Source organism: Triticum aestivum, chromosome 4A (assembly GCF_018294505.1).
Source record: "Triticum aestivum cultivar Chinese Spring chromosome 4A, IWGSC CS RefSeq v2.1, whole genome shotgun sequence".
Taxonomy (NCBI): Eukaryota; Viridiplantae; Streptophyta; class Magnoliopsida; order Poales; family Poaceae; genus Triticum; species Triticum aestivum.
The window spans coordinates 668,782,581-668,795,618 of NC_057803.1; positions in this window are offsets into that span (position 1 = coordinate 668,782,581).

A 13,038-nucleotide genomic window follows, 5' to 3' on the forward strand; every position below is an offset into this window, starting at 1 on the left:
CATTCAAGTCATTTAATTCTACCGGTGCAATATCTATTTCAATCAATCGTTCAACGGTGTATCCTTTTAGTGGGCCCTAACCCACAGGTCTTTTCCCAGGATCTTACCTGACTCTTCTATTTTCCCAGAGCTATCCTAAATTCTTCTCCAAGTTTGACGTAAGAATGAATTATCATCAGTCAAATGTTTTTCTCCAAGATCTTTCAAATTCTTATCATTGTTGGCTCAACTTTTCCATTCTTTATTCCGGAGTGCCTAAATAATTCATGGTGGTGTTTCTCGTGGTCATTCTCGGATTTTGAAGACCGAAGAAGAGTTTCTCTTTAATCTCGCTCCATTCTCTTCAAGATTCGTGATTCTAGCTTGTTGCCATCCTCTCGTAATTGTTTTGATCGTGAGAATTCTTTTCATCCATCCGGAGATATTCAAGAGTCTTCTCAGTTTGTCATCCGAAGTCCATCAATTCAGGTTTATTCATTCTCAGCCGTCAGTTATCATTCTCCTATCTTGCCGGTGCATCTATTGAATATCCTCTAATCAGTTCTTGATCTCTTTGTTCTCATGTATCTAGTTTGTCTCAAGCACCTTCGTTCATTTGCTAATTCTTACCGGTGATGCACCCCTACTTCGATCATTTTCAATTCTTACGGTGGTTCTTTCAAGATCTCTCTTCCTTGTTCATCATATCAATTCATTTGTTGTTCCAATCCTACCGGTGGTTCGTTGAAGACCTTCTCAAGTTTACGCTATATCTCTTTTAATCATTTCTACGAGAATAAGTAGTATGCCAAATCCGTTGATTGTCGTCAATTTAATTGGTGAAGGATAAGCATAACATAATTCTTATTCTTGTTCATCCAAGTGATTAATTCTTTATTCCGGAGGCCCTTAAAATTCTCGGTTTCATTTGTTTCATCTTCTGTTTTTCCCGGAGTTCCAAGCTCTAATTATCACGGAGATCCATCTAAATCATTGCAAGGATTCACCTTGTGTTTTCAATTTCTCTTTCTTTTCATTCCTTTTGTTTACCGGAGTTCTTCATGGAGGTTCTACATGTTGGTTCATAAAGGATTTAATTCCCTTCTCAAAGTTTTCATCGAGATTCTTTCCTAAGGAGCTCAAGCTTTCTTCATATGGTAATCCGGAGTGCAATTCTTTCTACCATATTTTGGAGGTGGTATTATGTCATTCTTGATAATTTGAGTTCATGTTCTATTCCTTCCATGTTCAACCGGAGTACTGCCCGAATTCTTCCCCTCTCATCTTGTTTTAACCGGAGTGGTTTCGAATTCTATCTTGTCCATTAAACTCTTGATTCATGTCTTTGCAACCTTCAAGTTCTCGTAATGTTCCTTGTTCTTTTTTTTTCTAACGGATTGTTTGCAATCTCGTTCTTCTCAGTTGTGCTCTTTCTTTTAAATTGCTCAACCTCTCAAGGTTCTTTGGTTTCACTCATTGGTCGAAGAAGCAACTTAGTTTTACCTCTTCTCTTCCTCTTCCGTTTCTCTCCGGTGCCATCCTAGATCTCGGGACGAGATCCTCTTGTAGTGGTGGAGTGTTGTAACGCCCCAAGACCGGAGCTTCGGATGCCTTCCAGCTATTCCGAGTTTCGCCGTGTGTTTCTTTTGTGCTTGCTCTTTTATCTTTGCATCGCATCATGTCATCATGCCATTTATTTTTTTAAAACTCAACTAAATGAATCGTATGGATTTTTTTCGATCCATTTAAATCGAGGGAACTCACATGGTGACTTCTCTTTATAACATACCCTCCCGATATATAGGGAGATATTATAAATTATTCCATTTATTTGGAATTACCCATAACCCACTTGCAAAATATCCCATGCCGTTGTTATCTCAATTCTTGTTCTCCAACCTTGCCAATAATTATTTCATCATTTTCCGGAGCTCCACCAAAAATCCCAACATTTTTTTTGGAAACCTCTAATTCCTAGTCCTTGCTCAAACCTTTTGAATTAAATTCAAATGACTTTGAATTTAATTCCTGCAATCTTGCCACTCCTATTTTTTTTCATGGACCGTGCACATTTTTTTGAGTCCAAGTAAATTAACCCCTTGCGCATTTTCTTTTCCTAACCCTCTCTTTCTTTTTCTTCTCTCTAATATTTTCTGTTAAAAGGAAATAAGAGAGAGAAGAGAGAGGTAAGCCCAGCCAGGCCTCTGGCCATTTCCTCTCCACTTGGGCCGACCCAACCGGCCTCTCCAGCCGCAGCCCACCTAACCCTCCTACCAGACCGGCCCATTTGCCTGGAGGTCCAGCCCACCTAACCCAGCACCTAACCCTAGCCCGACTCCCATCGGTCTCCATCTCTCCCTCGTTCTCCTCCAGCGCCGCTACCCCGTGCCCGATCCCCACGCGCAGCCTCGACCCCCCTCGCTCCCGTGGCCGCTCCCCTCGATTCCCCCTTCCTCCTGACGCCGCCAGAGAGAGAGGGTAGCGAGCTCCCATGCGCCTTCTCCCCAGCGGCCTCAATCCCTCGCCGGAGCTGCACCCAAGCGGCGCCGCCGGCCAAGCCCCTCGCCCCCTCGCACTCCAGATCGGGAGAGGAGCTCCCGATCCAGAGTCGGTCGCTGCACCAGGCTTCGTCTCTGCTGCCCGCCTTCGTTTGCCAGTGCCGCGTCTTCCTCCTCTACTCCCGAGTCCCCGCTTCGCAGCTGCGCCTCCCCATCAGCATCTCCGGCGCCCCGGCCTCCCGTCGGCCCCTGCTGATGCCATGGTCGCCTCGGCAGCAAGATCGCCTTCGCCTCTCCTGCTGCATCGCCGACCTGCATCGTCTCGGTTTCCCGCGACCTCGCGCCGCAGCCATCCTCTTCACCCCGCGTCCCCACCGGCTCCCGTCGCTGGAGTTCATGCCCAAGGCCGCTGCAACCTCACCTTCGGCCATGCCTTGCTTTCCTGTGATGTTGTTCGCTGCACGCCAAGACCGCCCCGTGGAGTTCGCGAGTTACCACTACGAAGGCCTCTGGGTTCGCCAAGTACCCAACCGACAAGACCCCACGGACGTCTACTTCCAGATGGATTTCGTCAAGTTCGACGACCGCGTCAAGTACCTCTACCGCCGTCTACGGAAACAACAAGTACCCCGACGTCACGTGTACTACTACCGTCGCCGTGTACAACTACTTCCTCTACGTCGCCATGTGAACGTCTACCTCCACTACGGCCGTGAACGACTACTTCCCTCGACGACTCGATCCGCCCGAAACGCACGCTTCGAAGGTATAACACCGAGACGATGTCCGTGGACCAAATGCATGTTGTATGTGATGCCCGTTTTTGCATCGTGTCCGTTTGTCACTCGTTTCCATGCCACTATCCCGTGGGAACCCGGAAGCCGGGAGCACCCCACCATCTTGCATGACTCGCTCACGTCACGCCTCCTTTTGCACCGGTATCTCTGTGAGCTACCGGAACCGATATGTTGCCATGGCATCATTTTCGGATATGTTGCCGTGGCACCATTTCTGTTTCGCCGCCGTGGCACCCTTTTCATTCCGCCATGGCGACTAATGCTTCATAACATGCTTATGTTAACGTTTTTATAAAAATTGCATAAAACTTGCATATGTCATCCGCATCAGGATAACAACATTTAAAATGTTTAAACTTGTTGTTGCATTAAATCGCTAAATGCATATGGGGATTTACCGGATTTGTTGTTTTTATATCTGGCCCCATTTAAATTGTTTAGATGGTATAGTTTATATTATGCTTCACCTCTTGCCATGTTTAACAACAGTTAATATTGTTGGGTAGCTTAAACGAGAGATAACTAAATAATTGATGTGGTGTTCCGTCAACATGCACCTCGTTGCATATTGAGCTCCACTTAACTTGTAGTATTGTTTGTTGCACTTTGCCATGCTATGCCTCATTAAACCGGACATGCATCATACTCGTTTGTGCATCATGATTTGTTTATGCTTGTGTGTTTACTATGTTGTTTGTTTCTTTCTGGGTTGCTTCTCTCATTAGCTTCGGTTTCGTTCCGGAGTTGTGAGGATTCGTTCGTCTACGGCCGTTTGTCTTCTTCATGGACTCGTTCTTCTTCCTTGCGGGATTTCAGGCAAGATGATCATACCCTCGAAATCACTACTATCTTTGCTATGCTAGTTTGCTCGCTCTTTTGCCATGCCAATGCTACGATGCCTACCATTTGCTTGTCAGCCTCCCAAATTGCCATGTCAAACCTCTAACCCACCATGTCCTAGCAAACCGTTGATTGGCTATGTTACCGCTTTGCTCAGCCCCTCTTATAGCGTTGTTAGTTGCAGGTGAAGATTGAAGTTTGTTCCTTGTTGGAACATGGAGATACCGTTCCTTGTTGGAACATTTATTTGCTTGTTGGGATATCACAATATATCTTATTTAATTAATGCATCTATATACTTGGTAAAGGGTGGAAGGCTCGGCCTTATGCCTGGTGTTTTGTTCCACTCTTGCCACCCTAGTTTCCGTCATATCGGTGTTATGTTCCCGGATTTTGCGTTCCTTACGCGGTTGGGCTATTATGGGAACCCCTTGACAGTTCGCCTTAAGTAAAGCTCTTCCAGCAATGCCCAACATTGGTTTTACCATTTGCCACCTAGCCTTTTCTTTTCCCTTGGGAGTCGCGCTCCTGAGGGTCATCATTATTTTACCCCCCGGGCCAGTGCTCCTCTGAGTGTTGGTCCAAACTAGAGTCCTGTGCAGCGCCCCCTCGGGGAAACTCGAGGTTTGGTTTTAGTTGTATGGAGCGCTCATCTGAGTGTGCCCTGAGAAAGAGATATGTGCAGCTCCTATCGGGATTTGTCGGCACATTCGGGCGGTGTTGCTGGTTTAGTTTTACCCTGTCGAAATGTCTTGTTGTACCGGGATACCGAGTCTGATCGGAATGTCTCGGGTGGAGGTCTATTCCTTCGTTGACCGTGAGAGCTTGTGATGGGCTAAGTTGGGACACCCCTGCAGGGATTTGAACTTTCGAAAGCCGTGCCCGCGGTTATGGGCAGATGGGAATTTGTTAACGTCCGGTTGTAGAAAACCCGAAGTTGACCTTAATTAAAGTACATCAACCGCGTGTGTAACCGTGATGGTCTCTTTCCGGCGGAGTCCGGGAAGTGAACACGGTGTTGGAGTTATGCTTGACGTAGGTAGTCCAGGATCACTTCTTGATCATACCTTTATTGACCGTGCTTTGCCTTCTCTTCTCGCTCTCATTTGCGTATGTTAGCCACCATATATGCTAGTCGCTTGCTGCAGCTCCACCTCATACCTTTACCTTACCCATAAGCTTAAATAGTCTTGATCGCGAGGGTGCGAGATTGCTGAGTCCCCGTGGCTCACAGATACTTCCAAAACCAGCTTGCAGGTGCCGTTGAGTCCGTGCAGATGACGCAACCAAGCTCAGGAGGAGCTCGATGAAGATCTTGCCCTTTGTGTTGTTTCATTCTAGTTGATCAGTAGTGGAGCCCAGTTGGGGTCGATCGGGGAACTTTGTCGCATTTGGGGTTCTTCTTTTATTTTGGTTCCGTAGTCGGACCTTGATTGTATCTGTATGATGTAATGCTTTACTCATGTATTGTGTGAAGTGGCGATTGTAAGCCAACTATGTATCTCTTTCCCTTATGTATTACATGGGTTGTGTGAAGATTACCTCACTTGCGACATTGCTTTCAATGCGGTTATGCCTCTAAGTCGTGCTTCGACACGTGGGAGATATAGCCGCATCGAGGGCGTTACAGGCGACACCCGTGGGAATACCGTGCGTGAGGCCGCAAAGTGATATGAGGTGTTACATGCTAGACCGATATGGCATTGAGTCGGGGTCCTGACACAGGCCTCTTAGCACGCAGCAAATCACTCAGATCTACATTCTTCTTATATTCTTGAAACTCTATTGTTGCCATCTGCTCATCGGTGATCTTTGAACCGTTCTGGAGACAATCTTCTACTCTTTGCCAATTTCCAGTGACCGTGATCATGCCTCTGGGGCCAGGCATCTTCAACTTGAGGTACACGTAGCACGGTCGAGCCATGAAACTAGCATAAGCAGGTCTGCCTAGAATGTCATGATAGGCACTGTCAAAATCCACTACCTCAAACGTCAACTTTTCTTTGCGGTAATTCATGGAATCACCGAAAACCACATCAAGAGTGATCCGACCAAGTGAATCAGCTTTCTTTCCTGGGATGATACCATGGAATCTCATGTTGCTCTCACTGAGCTTGGACATCGGAATGCCCATCCCTAGGAGGGCCTCAACATACAATATATTCAGTCCACTGCTACCATCCATCAAAACCTTGGTCAGTCGGGTGCCCCAACGACTGGGTCGACCACCAACGCTTGCCACCCAGGGGTAGCAACATGTGGTGGGTGGTCGGACTGGTCGAATGTAATAGGGGTTTTTGACCACTACAAATATCTTGGCGTTGCCGGAGCAACCATGTTCACCTCTCTATTAATAACTTTCAGTCAACTTTTGCTCTCGAGGTCAGCAAAATCACCAAGGTGTGATTAAGATTGGGGTGTCCATCATCTTCCTCTTTGTCTTCCTCCTTATCAGACTCCTTGTCCTTTTCACTGGGTTGGCTCTCTCGGAAGCTCTGAATCATGAGTCGACACTGTCGAGTGGTATGTTTGGGGAGAATTAGATTCCCCTCTTCATCCTTTTTGGTGTGTATATGACATGGAAAATCAAGCACATCATTTCCTGCTTGATCCCTCACTATTTTAGGGGTCCAAGGCCCTTTAGGCTTCCCTTTGAACTTCCCTTGGTTCAAAACTGCTACCTCGGCAGGGCCTGCAGCCGCTTCTGCTTCCGACAGGAGTTTCCTCCTCCGGCGTCCTGGGCGACTGGTCTGTTCTTGCCACTCCGGAGTTGGTCCTCCTCCTTGTCGTTAGCGTACCGAGTGCCAATCTCCATCATCTGAGTCAGAGCCATGTCTCCGGTCCGACCGAACTTCAGATTGAGCTCTCTGTAGCTAACACCTTCTTTAAAGGCACAAACTGCTTGGTGGTCCGACACATTCTCTACTGTATGGTGAAGAGTGGTCCATCTCTGGATATAGTCTCTCAAGGTCTCACTCAATTTCTGCACGCAATGTTGCAATTCAGCTAGACCAGCAGGTCTCTTGCAAGTGCCCTCAAATCTTTTGGTGAACACTCAGGCCAACTCATCCCAATTGAAAATGCTTCCAGGGGCTAACTGATTCAGCCAAGCTCTGGCAGAACCTTCAAGCATCAAAGAGAGGTGCTTCATGGCCACCTCATCGTTGCCACCACCAATATGCACAGCCACTCTGTAGTCTTCCAACCAAGTGTCAGGCTTCGACTCTCCCATGATCTTACTAACGCTAGTCACCAATCTGAAGTTGTGAGGGATCTCAGGGGCTCGGATGGCTCTTCCGAAACACTCAGGCCCGGAGATCTGGACCCTGCTTCCACCGGGCCTGTCTCTATCCAACCCTTCTCTGTATGCTATGTTCCGGTCGACCAAACCTTGAACAAGGACTGACCTTGCGTCGAACCCAGGCTCTCTTGGGTCGACTGGAACTCTGCGGTTATTACCATACGGGCGCCTGTCGTCATACCACCAGGGCACGTATGACCCGTCCCTCGGAAGGGGCAAAGGCACTCGATGGTGGTTGTCACGGGCGTACTCACGATCAAACTCTCCATGAGCTCTTCCCAGGTGCCGATCTCGGTGGTGATCATGATCTTCATGCCGCAAAGGCGACCCGGGACTGTGTGCAGACTGAACTATATCTGCCCTTACTGACCTGCTGTGGATCCTGTTCCGCGACTGGGAAACGGCAGAGTTTAGCTCTCCTACTGCTCGGAGCAGCCCTCTGATCTGCTCCAAGCCCCTTCCAGCTTCTGAACAGGACGGCTGAATAGACTCTGCTATACATGAAGCAGTTGTAAGATTCTGGATCGAAGTGCAGCATACCTGAGGTTCAGGCGGAAACAATTGTCGTTGACGTCAACTGGATTCAGGGATCAGTCGACAAGCGAGTCCGTCGAGAGAATGTTGGAGATTCTCCAAACGTGTGCGCTCAGCCAACGTGGCCAGGCGCGCGACCTCCAAGGCCCGAGCCTCGGCGGTTTCCCCTATAATGGGGGTCTGGAGGGCCTCCACGTTGCGGCGGTGCAACTCTTCCCTCTGGTGCGAGTTGAGAGGTTGGGGCTCGTACTCCTCGTGGCCGGATGAAGGGCCATTGGTCGTTGCCGTTGCCGCCGTTGCGCCGAAACCCGAGCGGGCTGCGATGGGAGTCGACCGCGAGAACTTCAACAGCGGGGTCACAACTCACGCTCTCGGAAAACGTATCTCCAGAACCAGTCGCCAGGTCGACTGGGCCGTAGTAAAATTTGTCGGGCTCGATTACCGCGACTTGGGGGCTGGCCGTCTGGCGAGCCACTGCATGCTTCACCCACCGCTGGAGCCGCGATCGACCAGATCGCTTGTGGCGGCGACCAGCGGAGTAAGTAGGCGACGCGAAGACTTACCGATACGGAGTCGGCGGCTGCCATAGGAGGATGCCACAGGCCCTCGCGCGGAAGTGCGACGATCCACGGATCGGGAGAGCCTCGACATCGAGGGGGGCTTCTTGGAGTCAGGCAGAGTCGTCGGCGATGAAAGTGAGTGCACCGAGTCAGAACTCGCGGCCTATGACCAAACCGCCGCCGGAAACCATGTCGATGAAGATTGGAGAAAATGCAACCTCGCTAGAAGTTGCTAAGACGCTTTGCCCCATGGCGGGCGCCAACTGTCATGGTACTAAGTCTGACAGTAAGAGTATGGGGTACGTACGAGGAGGCAAGGCCCTAGCTACAGCGAGGTTGTACACATGAGTTTACGAGTTCAGGCCCCTCTCGGAGTTGGTAAAAGCCCTATGTCTCGGTGCCCTGAGGCGGTCGACTGGAATATAGGTGTGTGTTACAAGGGGTGCGAACCCTTGTCCCAGAGGATGGTGTGGCTTATATAGAGTGCGCCAGGACCCCAGCCATCCTCCGTTACAGGGGTTCAATGTACATTAAGACAGGGCGTTACTGGTAACGCCAGCTATAAAGTGATGTCAATCATCTTTAAGACTACGGAGTGAACGCCTGACCGTTGCCATCCTGAGTGACTCTAGGTCTTCTGTACTCCGAGTGGTTTCATGTATGGTCGAATGAGTCCATCCAGGTCGAGTGAAATTGGGAGTATCCGAGTGAGATGACTGGTCGAGTGGATTGCACCCGATGGCTTCAATCGGTACTCCTTGCTATGCTTTGAATGTCCTTGCTTTAGGGTAGTGACCTTGGGTAGGGTGTATAGGTCAGGTTCATGACCCTACCCTAGGTCTATGGCATCGTCACTAACTAGTTATCATCTCTTTAATTCTAGTTTCAATACCATTATCATGCTTGATTAATTATTAGCTGATTGAATTCTATTCTCGTAAAGTGCCTGAGGCAGGCGCCGGGGAATAATTTATGTGCACACTATGTTTGCAAGAACATTCGTATGATGACGTCCGAAAGGTCCAATAGTGATAGACAACTTTGGGTACGTTTGCCAGAATACTATTCACAATTCTTTTTAGCATGATCTAATATATATACACACAACTAATATATTCATATTGATCTTCTTTTTTAATAAAGATGCAAGACATGCGGGATCAGCTCCTACCAACGGATCATGTACAAGCAATTCAAGAGGAAATAGCGGGATTTTTGCTCGACCAGGTCATAGATCCCAAAGGAGAATACCATTACAAGTTGTAATGCCTCCATGTAATGATCTGCAAATTGTAGGAGAAATTGTATATACCAAATTGTATGGTCGTGCAAGAAATTCGATGATATATATACGATTTTACAAGAAATTCTATATATATATATATATATATATATATATATATATATATATATATATGCATAACGTGTACAATATGTAGTAGCATACAATATGTTTGAAATGAAAAAGAAATAAGTGGAAAACACAAAATTAAAAGGAAAAATAAATCATAAACCCCTAAACCTTTTAGTCCCGATTGGTGTAACCAACCGGGACAAAAGGCCCCCAGCCCCCCGGGCACGGGTTCTTGACGAACCGACACTAAAGGAGTGGGCCTTTTAGTCGCCACACTTTAGTGCCGGTTGCAGAACCAGCACTAAAGGTCCTTACGAACTGGGACTAAAGCCCGATTCTGCACTAGTGTACTATGATGATGATGATGAAGAGGAGTTGTGATTACGACTAGTGACCAAGTTGTTATATGATGATTCATGGATGATAACGATGATGACGAGGAGTTGTTATATGACTATGATGTATTACGATGATAAGTTGTTAATGATATGATGATGATGATGATGAGTTATTATATCATTGGATGAAAGAAATTGCGGATTAGATTCAAGTGGTTAATCCAACTTGGTCACTTTGGATCCATCCACTTGAATATAATCCGCGGTTCTTTAACCCAATGATATAATAACTCATTACGATCATAATGATATAACGATCTCTAAAATGCTACTGTAAGAAAACTTGTATAATGGTATATAAATACAGTATACAACAAAACAAAATAATGAAATACGGATGAATAGTAGTAACTCGGGGTTAGGGTGCACACTGCTAGTACATAGGAGTAGTGAGAATGTGGAAACGCGCTACAGTTAGCAGTAGCAGGGGTCGGACCGTCCTACTGCTAAAAGTTAGTTGTAGCGCCTAGCAGTGGCACGGCCACCCGCGCTACTGCTACGGTTTTCGCTAGTAGTGGTACTCTTCGCTCCTAAGAAAAAAAACTAGTATCTTCAACTTGAAGTCAACCTGTGGATGGTCTGAGACCCAGCCCATACTCATTCATTTCCATGTACGGACTAGTCAAACATGATAATCCAACCCATGTCACAATTAATCACGTACAACCCGTCTCAATCCGACCTGCACACGCTTCATATGTAGCCTGTGCTGCTCTTGTGCCACTCGGGCATTGGTTCCACTTGGGTCGAACAGTAACCAAAAGAGTTGTTGGAAATCGCAAAGCACGCTGCAGGACTGTCCGGATGGCATGAGGACACGAACCAAACTGGTCATAATCCCTGATGCCTCTCAAGCCTACCCAACTCATTACGTCATATGTTAACACTAATTCTTGAATATATGATCACTAGAGGTATATCGATAAGAGGCTTGGAATGAACTATATTCATCCTTTAGGAATTGTTTATGTGAAGGTGCTTTGGTAGTGCACCGTGATGTATATATCAGATTGTGCAACTGCAGCTATCTCCGATTTTAGCACATGTGCCACGTTGATTCGCTATCTTGCATTTTATGGTAGATTTATACATTCATATGTTCACATGTCTTTGATATGATTGTACACATATGGACCATGGACAATGTTATAATGGTGTGCACCCACCTCTGGCTTCCGGTCCTAGTTAGTAGTTACAACGTAGACTACATGACCAAACACATACGTCTCTTAATTCATTCAATCAATTTTTGGCAGCGGTTGCTGTCCAGCAGGATATATATTCTCGGTCACCTGTCCTTGCAAAACAATGAACACCAACTAAGACTCTCACGGGGCTAGATGAAACAAATCCTCCCATTGCTTGCGGATTTTTCCTTCTAGGATACAATGTTGACTAGTTGGCGGAGGAAAAAGTGACCCCAAGAACTGGACAAGATAGGCATTGGCTCCATTTGTCACTCTATTGCTACTCCTTGTAGTTCATTTAATTTCTTAGTTCATAGGAAACTACTGTCAACTTATAAGCATATGTCTGTAAAAAGGGCAGAGCATGAATTAATCATTCATGAATTACTTGGTTACCTGCCAATGTCATCATCAGCTGGACAATTAATGTACGAGCTTTTAGTTTGGACTTTTGCCGACAAATCTGGCAATGTAGTAAACCAGTTCAAAGTAAACTAAAATAGGCATGTGACAATTTCAAATCTTTGGTGCAAACGAAACCAAACCCTGTTTAACCATAATGATTCCAAGAGGCAGTTCGCCATTGACAAATATACGTACGTGAGAACATAAACAAACTGGCAGCATGGCTGATGTGAAGTTATCTTTGAATTATACATGATCCAATTTTCACTACAATTGTAGAAATGGATTAAAAATTTTGACAAAGTGTTCAGGTTAACGAAGTTTCCTCCCTTATAAACCATAGCGTAAAAAAATATACACAACTCAGATAACGACTCCTTGTACATATTGCGGTCAATTCTAACATATGTGTGAATACTAAATATTAGGGAGAATAATATGAGTCCCTGAAAATACTTAGTGTACGTGAGGAACGGAAGGGTTGGAAGTTAAGCGTGATTAAGTGATTAGAAAACCTGTCTAGGGTAATCAGCGACGCCGAATGATTTTTGCTAGACAACGTGCGTCAAATTGCTTGTGTCATCAGGGATCTATCATTAAAAAGTACAAATTGCTTGGTGATCCCTGCATTCCAAGGAAAGGATGCTAAAATGGGTCTAAAGAAACTCCCAAGGGAAACATAATGGGAAGCATTCGTCTTCGTCTCCCGTCGTCGTTAATAGAGTTGTGTTGTGCTGTCCACTACGTACGTGCATGGCTTTGGTGTTAACTGGAGAGAGAGGACACTTGTGTCATAAGTACTGAGGTCTGGAAGAGAGCACCGAAGAAAATGCATGATAAGCTCTTGGGGCCCTTTATACTTTCTATCACTTTTTCATCGTTCTAGTCCCCTTGAACTCCGTTATTCACAACAAACTCACGGATGATTATGCCAGTCTTTATTCCACTCATCTTGAACTCCTGTTTATACCTTCGGAACCATCCGTCCGTGATTGATCCATGTTATATATGGTGAAATGTTTTCCTCCATCGATCCTCAAATATATCATCTTATTAAATACAAGCAATTCTGGTGAACCCTTATAATAGCTCTTGATCATTTGTAAACAAAAAAAGCAACTCAAATTGTTAATTTAGTTAAAACTTTCTATTCCACGATGTGGTTTTGATTTAGCTAAAAATTAC